Here is an 8042-nt window from a genome sequence, read left to right as displayed (position 1 = left end):
TGACTTGTTCAGCTTCGGTGCATCCCTTTTATACATCTTCGGATCTTTTCCTCAAGTACCTTTAAACTTTTTCTTTTAGATTCCTTAGCTCTGATACCAATTGTTAGTTCTGATACTTAATGTAAAGAGCTGATGCCAATACCTAACAAGATGGGCGGGGGGGTGAATCATACAAACTTAAACTTCCATAAAATCAACAGATTCAACCTCAGTAACTTATACTTCAGCAACTTAACCAAAAACTATTAAACATGCAAACTTATGAACACATAATCATAATAACACTCATAACACCAGATTTAACGTGGAAACCCAAATAGGGAAAAACCACTATGGGATTTCGGACCCACTAAGAAATATACTCTTCTAGAGTATGCTTGGTTAAAAGAAAATCCTGTTAAAGATTACAAACACATTGCTAGATGTGACCCGGTTAAGGGATTTCCCTCAGATCTGTTAGGATCTTCACTTTGTTAGAAGTGACCTTGTTAAAGGATTTCAAACACTCACTTAGAATTTTACCTTGCTAGAGGGTTTACATATAAGACTGTTAAGTCCACTCGGTTAAGAGATTTTTAGTCACTTACAAAATAACAGTAATAAAATCTATCTGCAACTTCACATCTAAAATGCTAAAACAAATTCTTATTTGCTCAAAACAATCTAGTCATAGGACTGTATCTTGTCCCTCTGTTGGGCTTTCTACTCTGTTATTCAAATAGGTCTTCAAGCTTATGTGCTCGGTAATCACTATGTAGCATTCCTATGCATACACTTGCCTGCATACATTGTTTATTAACAATTTCTTATTTATAAACAATTGCTAACCACTAAATCTCCTTGATCACATTTCCCATGATCAATCTTAGCCATCAGATCTTCAAACTTGACCAGGTTCAATGTATCCTTCCAATCTGAAAACATTTTACCTTACCTCGGGACTTGCATTCCCTTCTTGGAACTTGCATAAGGTTATTGCAGTTCAATCTACACTGTAGATCTTCCTACCGATTTTCCTTTGCCATAGATCCTTAAGAAACTTCATACACGACATACCAATCATTTATACATCTCCAGCTAATCATTGTCCTTCATTAAATAATGCTTTTATCCATCCCATGCATACTGTCATAACTCGGTAAATACTAAACTTTACTCGGTAGACATTTCGCTTTCATTAACCAATATCGATAACCTTAGGGTTTACCAACTAGGTTCCTTAGGGTTTATCGACTAGGTTCATTGCTTGGTTGCATTAGTATAGTATTAACCTTACAATCAACAACATATGTAGGATATCAAAACAATCTAAACATCATGATCTCATCATTGTCTAACTCGGTAATAGTTGCCCATTGAATAACTTATTCCTCCCTTTATTCATCACATTCTTTCTGTGTCTTTTACCGACATCTTAATTCTCTTCTAATCAATCTTCTCAAGATATGGCAACATCATACTAAATGAGATAATCAATTTCTTGACATCAATGACAAAATAATGTTATAAAGATAGTTATCATCCTTCTTCAGTTATATCAATAATCTTCAACAACCTTCTCAATATCCTTATTGAATATCAACAATCTTTCTTACTGTAATGCCAGTAGATATTACTCAATATTCAATGCAATCCCAATTGTTTAATGGTTTTATTTGTTGTTTATACTATTGGTTTTAATGATGATCTGCACAAACATTAATCTAAGTAGGGGATATAATTCTTAAAACTTTCCATAAGGGCTACACCATCCTTGAGAATATACTAGACCTTCACCATGAATATATTAGGGCTAAAATGAGGAAGAGAACTCTAAACAACAAGGTTAAGAAATGCTTTATAATTTGATACTATGATGTATATGATAATATCAATATTAACAAAAAGTTTCCTATAGTTAATAGTATGAAATATTAGTAACATATCTATAGGAGTCTTTTGTTAGGAACTCTATGATAATATCAATATTAACAAAAAGTTTCCTATAGTTAATAGTATGAAATATTAGTAACATATCTATAGGAGTCTTTTGTTAGGAACTCTATCTAGGTTGTTTGAATCTTATTTTACGTTGGCAAATTTTGCTAGCCTTCCATGAAGAAGCTACCATAGTAATGCAAATTTTGTAGTTCAATTTACAAGTATGGCCCCCAAGGCCACTTTCATCATGGAAAACAAAAAGGTACTAGAATGCTCTTATAAATGCTCAATGAAAATTCCTTTCATATAACTTGTATATGGTCTCCAACATCATATTAAAATAAGTGAATGAATATTCTTAAATACCATAACCAAGTACACAAATATGCTCATATTAACTAGTGAAGTGGTTGTCAAATTTTTAAATTTACATCTTAAATTTAAAAAGTAAAGGTTTAGATTTATGACAATAAAAGTGACCTCATTCAAATCTACACCCATGTTTTGATATGGAGTGATGAATAATAGGCATAATCCATATGGATCAATAATGAAATTTTGGGGATAAGTGATCAACGAGATCAAGATGACTGAAATGGCTGTCAAATTTTTAAATTTGCATCTTTGATTTAAAAAGTAAAGGTTTAGATTTATGACTATAGAAGTGACTCAAGTCAAATTTGCACCCATGATTTGATATGGTATGGTATAGGGATCAATAATGTAATTTTGCAAATAAGTGATCAAGGGGATCAAGATGGTTGTTGTCAAGAGATGGATTCATGCAAGAATATGTCTCTTGTAGGCTAGTTATTGTATTTAGGACACTAATTGAGGGCCCAAAATATAAGGAATATGTTGATTTGTCACAAATTCATCTACTGTTCTAAAGGGGGGTGGTAAATCTTAGTGCTTCTCTAGGCTTCATGGGGATTGCCCTTAGCTTGGAATGTGGATTGCCCCTACCCTTTAATAGAGGGTGTTTAATGATTTCCTGCATGCTTACCAAACAGAGCTATAAACAAAGCTTTCCTTATGGATATGAACGAGCTCACAAGATTGTAGAGATGGTCTTTCCTTACTAGTATGAACAAGTTGGGAATGAACAAGTTAGGCAAAGACAAGACTGATAGATTACCTATTTGTACAAACTAGACCAGACTCTTTCCCACAATACTATTGGGCCCAACCAATCCCCTAGAGGGGACAACCAACCTAGTCCATTAACCTCCTTCCAAATCAATAAGGTGATATTTAAAGGCCAACCTAATAATAGTACTTACCTTCCTTATGAATACGAAGTGCTTTCCTTATTGTATGGACTAGATTGGCTATTTTTCCCTAAGGTAAAGCCTACTACTATGTTAGTTAGGTCTGTCCAACCCATAATAGGGCAAGGTCAACCACTTCAAGTATCTAGTTTTCACTTTCAGAGATGACTTTAAGTCCTTGCTAAACTATGAAGCTTGTTTGGATCCTTCCCAAAATATTTTAGGAGGAAAATTAGGGATGGGGAAGCAAGGTGGGAGGAATTATAACAAGGTGGGTAAGAGGCCCTACTATTCTAAGGACATTTAGAATTTCTTTTATTGCATCCTCTAATAGCATTATTACATTTATAATATTCATAATGTTGTTGAGTAAATATCGAATATCCAGGCAAGATAGAATCCCAAGACCAAGCCTGCCAGATCAGACCAAAGATAAAACCACATTAGAGTAGACCATACTTGCATTATATTTTTAGAATGGTAGGGTTATCTAGTAAGTATGCAATTTCTACCATTATAATTTCCCTCACTTTGATGTGCATGTGAACTAGTAGATAAATTTGTGAAAAAATAGAATAAATAGTCAACAAAAATAAATAATTTTTAAACACATATAGGATACAAATCTAAATGTTTATGTTGAATTTGAACTTCTCAATTATTGTAAATCCTAACAAGATTCAACCATAAAACCCTAGATCTATAATGAAATCCGACACAACATGAATGAAGAACCATAAAACATGCAAAATCATGAAATAATTCAAATGATACCATTCACACATTTCATGGGTTTGATCTTCATTGTTCTCCTATATCCAATGATATTGCTTTTGATATGTTGCTCTCAGATTTTATGCTTGTATAAGATCTTAATTGAAGAATGGATAAGGTTGTGATGATGTATTCTTGATTGTAATAATGTAGGCTAGTATTTTGACAAAATGTAAGTATAATTTTGAACTTTGTGTTTGATCATTTCACACATCACCCCATCACAAATGGGGACCCCCTCTTTCGCTTTCAGTTTTAGGTTATAGATAGGTTTGGTAGGAGTTAGATCCTTTATATTAGATAAGGTTGAGTTGATTTAGTCCTCAACAACTTGGCTATGAACAGTATATGATGATCATTCCATTTGATCATCATCATCAAAGATGGAGACAATGAATACAATTATGAAGATCAATCATGAGGATTGAGATGATAGATGCAAGATAAAGGCTTAAACAACATGGAAAAGGCTTTGATATCGATGAGGGACCCTTTGAGTTGTCGAGGTGAGTGCTACTACTCACAAATTTGAGCATACTTGAATCATTGTTAGTGACCCCCCAAAACTCCACCTTCCCTTAGCGTATTGTTAGTGCCCCCTCAAAAGTCTGATCAACTCATGGGCATTTCCTATGACCCTTTGAAAGTTCGATCAAGGTGAGGAAGTACTTTTACCTAGCAAGATGGACATTTCTTGAGGTAAGTTCTTGATGTTTTAAGAGATAGAGGTGATTGAGAAAACAAAGTTAACATCTTTTGGCTCACTATTAGTGAGAGGTAAAAATCTCAACCACTTCTAATTAGTGCACCATAAAAACTGTGACCTACTTGAGTGACTACTAGTGCATGCTCACATCCCCGCCTAAGGTTAGAAGAGGTAATGTCTAAGGCGATCACTATGTTAATGATGAAAGAAAGATGAATTTAATGTGTCAAGTAAGATAAAGGAGAGATCAAAATGAACCATCAATGAAGTGAAGGAATGTATGTAATAAAGATTGGAATATTTTACTTCCACCAAGGGCTAAATCACAAGCAAGACATTGTCAATGCTCCTCCAAAAACCCGACCTTATTGAGCCACTGTCAGTGCTTAGTGAAAAGTATAACAGTTTCCTGTCAGTGGGGTCTCAAAAGTCTGATCTCTTTTTGGCATAGTCAGTGCTCATCAAAAACCCTAATCACTTGGATAGTCAGTGCCCTATGGAAAGACCAACCATTTGTAGTCAATGATCACCAAAAGGTTTGATCTCCTTGTGCCATATTTGATGCTCATTCAAAGGTCCAAACCTCCAATGCTTATCAAAAATTCTAACCATTTCCTATGGTATCCAAAATCCACAATAAAGAAAGCATCAATTTGAGCGTTAATGATTGAAAAAGGGGCCCACCTAAGTGGATGTTTTAATTCAAATTTAAATTAAATGACAAGTCGACCTTATGTCTTTGAAATAGAAATTGCAAAACATTAAATGAAAGGACACAAGTAGACCTAATTCAATCAAAATACATACCCCCTCAATGCCTATAAATATAAGGTTGATCATCTCATTTGATCAACAATCATTTGGAAAGTGATTTGTCTTTAAAGGACAATGATCTTGATCAAGCAAGGTAGTGATTTTATTCACATTCAAGCATAGAGATTTTATTGTTGCAAACTTCGATCATCTTCAAGGATCACTGAATTGATCATAATCAGTACTCACAATCAATTCACCGTCAAAAAACAATGATCATCATCAAGCTATCAGCAAATTCAAGGCTCAATATAAAAAATCACCAACACTATTACAATGATCTAGAACACATTGACATAAAGGCAATTTTGTTACATTGAAGGGAAACTTGAGATTACTAGTTAGTTAGAAACAAATTTGCGGGTTCAAATTAGGTTATTTTTTATTCAATTTTTGTTAAAATCGGGACTAAATTTGTTGCTGGTGCAAAATATTTGCTAATTAAAAAACCCAAATATTTTCCTAAATTAAATAGCAAAATATTTACATTCACAACAAAATTTGACTTTTATTCATTACTTCAAAATGTTAATACACATCATTATTTGCTATTAAAAAACCATGAGCTTTTTCTAAGAGTTGTTATCATCACTTGTGATGGACTCTTCTTGCCCAACAAAATTAGAAAAAAGGACAAGTCTATATGCCGAGGTTGGTACTCTATGGCCTTTTGGGTATGCTGGTAAAACCCATTTCTCTGGATGATTCTTAGGAGTCAGTTTTGGGTTGGGAGTTGGTTTAGGGGTGGAGGTTGATTCAATTTTTTTCTCAAACACCTTAGGCCATCTTTGTCTTTTTCTTTGGAGCTGAAAAATAGCTTCTATTAGTGTTTTAGTGTCAGATGGGGGTGAGTGGCTAGAATAATCATAATCGAGATTGGTCATCCATAGATTAATGATTTTGGGTCTCGAACCTTTATCCATTTAGTAGTACGAACCCACATCTTGGAAACACCAAAACATTTTGTTTTAGTTTTCTATCTTAGGTGTTTTTAGGTGGAAATCCCCTAGGTTCAGTGTTAAACTTGGTAGCTCTAATACTATATGTAACACACTACCTTACTAAAAGAAATTCAATGCAAAATTTTTTAAAAACTTGAATAAAAATAAAGTGCAACGATTGAATGTACAACTTTTTTTGAAAAGTAACATCTAACTTTCCATTGCATGAACATCATAAAAAACATAAAAACCAATTGAAAGAGCATGAACTTGAAAGAATAAACCTATTCATATTTCTTATTTGATATGCATTTTGCATCATATAGTAAAGTAGAGAATGAGTTAATAATTTACAATTATTTTCTTTACTATATGGTATCTTTACACAAGTCTCAGGTTGATCTTCCTTATGGAGAGCATCATCAAGGTATTTTTCCTCCAACCATAGACATGGTGGTCCCCCACACACCTAAATGGCCCTACCCTTCATGAGGGTGTAGACACAGGACTGGGTCTAATTGCCATTTGAGCCTGGTCTTTTGAAACCTACATGAGTCTAGTCAGTCAAGCACTATAGGTAACCCCTAACTAGCATGATCATATGACTAGGAAGTGGATCTAGTTTAAGTGAACTAACTAGCATATGCAAGCCTTGTGCCACCTTGGCCAAAGGTTTTTGAAAATATACCATCACATAATGTACAATCTTGTTAAACACCCCACTCGACTTGTTGACTCAACTGATAGTTGTACTTGGCCTAGTTTGACAAACCTACCACTATAACAAGAAAACTTGCTTATATGTTACTGCTTAGGTAGATTGACAAGACCAATCAATAGGTATCCACACAAGGATAGATCACTATTTTTTAGCTCCTCTTCCATCTTAATTCTAATGATAGTTAATTTAATTATTCTATGAATAGAAAGGTTGAAAGCATTCAAAAGAATCCCTAACAACATTGGGTTGCAAATTTAATCCCATTCAATGGTTATTTAGATATTTCATGCAATTTCCAATTTTAAATGCAAACCTATAGGTGTAATTTTGACTCATCTCATATATGCATGCATGTGCTTCCTCTACTCATGCATGCATACATGAGTGTTTCCTAACAAAACCTTTTGTTTAATAAAGTATTATATTCTTTTTTATAATTATAGAAGTAATTTCTGAAGCAATATTTACAAATCATGGACTTGAGTAATGAATAGTGTTGGATATTTTAGAGAAGTTTGCTAGGGAGATGTGTTGTTACTGATGTCAACATATTCCTCTGTGTGTTCTAGTTTTGCAGTCAGATTAAATGAACTGGTTTGGCCAGTGTGTTGCAGATGAGTTGTTGTGGATTAAAGGGTTTTGAGATAAGTATCTCTAGTTAATTTGGTTATAGTTTCAGTGTTCTGCATGGATTGTTGATCGAGTTATGAGATCTAGTATTATGGTTGGTTTTTCTATTTTCCAGTGTTGATCAGTGTTCTGGATTTTTTTCTTCATTGATCCATGTTACAATATCTTGGTTTGTGGATTTGGCAGAGTGTTTGGGACATTCATATGTGTTCTTTATTCATATGGTTCATAATTTGGAGGTTCGCAAGTGAATCTTCCAGTTTGAC

The sequence above is a fragment of the Cryptomeria japonica genome, chromosome 2 (genome assembly GCF_030272615.1).
Source record: "Cryptomeria japonica chromosome 2, Sugi_1.0, whole genome shotgun sequence".
NCBI lineage: Eukaryota > Viridiplantae > Streptophyta > Pinopsida > Cupressales > Cupressaceae > Cryptomeria > Cryptomeria japonica.
This window is presented reverse-complemented; position numbering follows the sequence as displayed.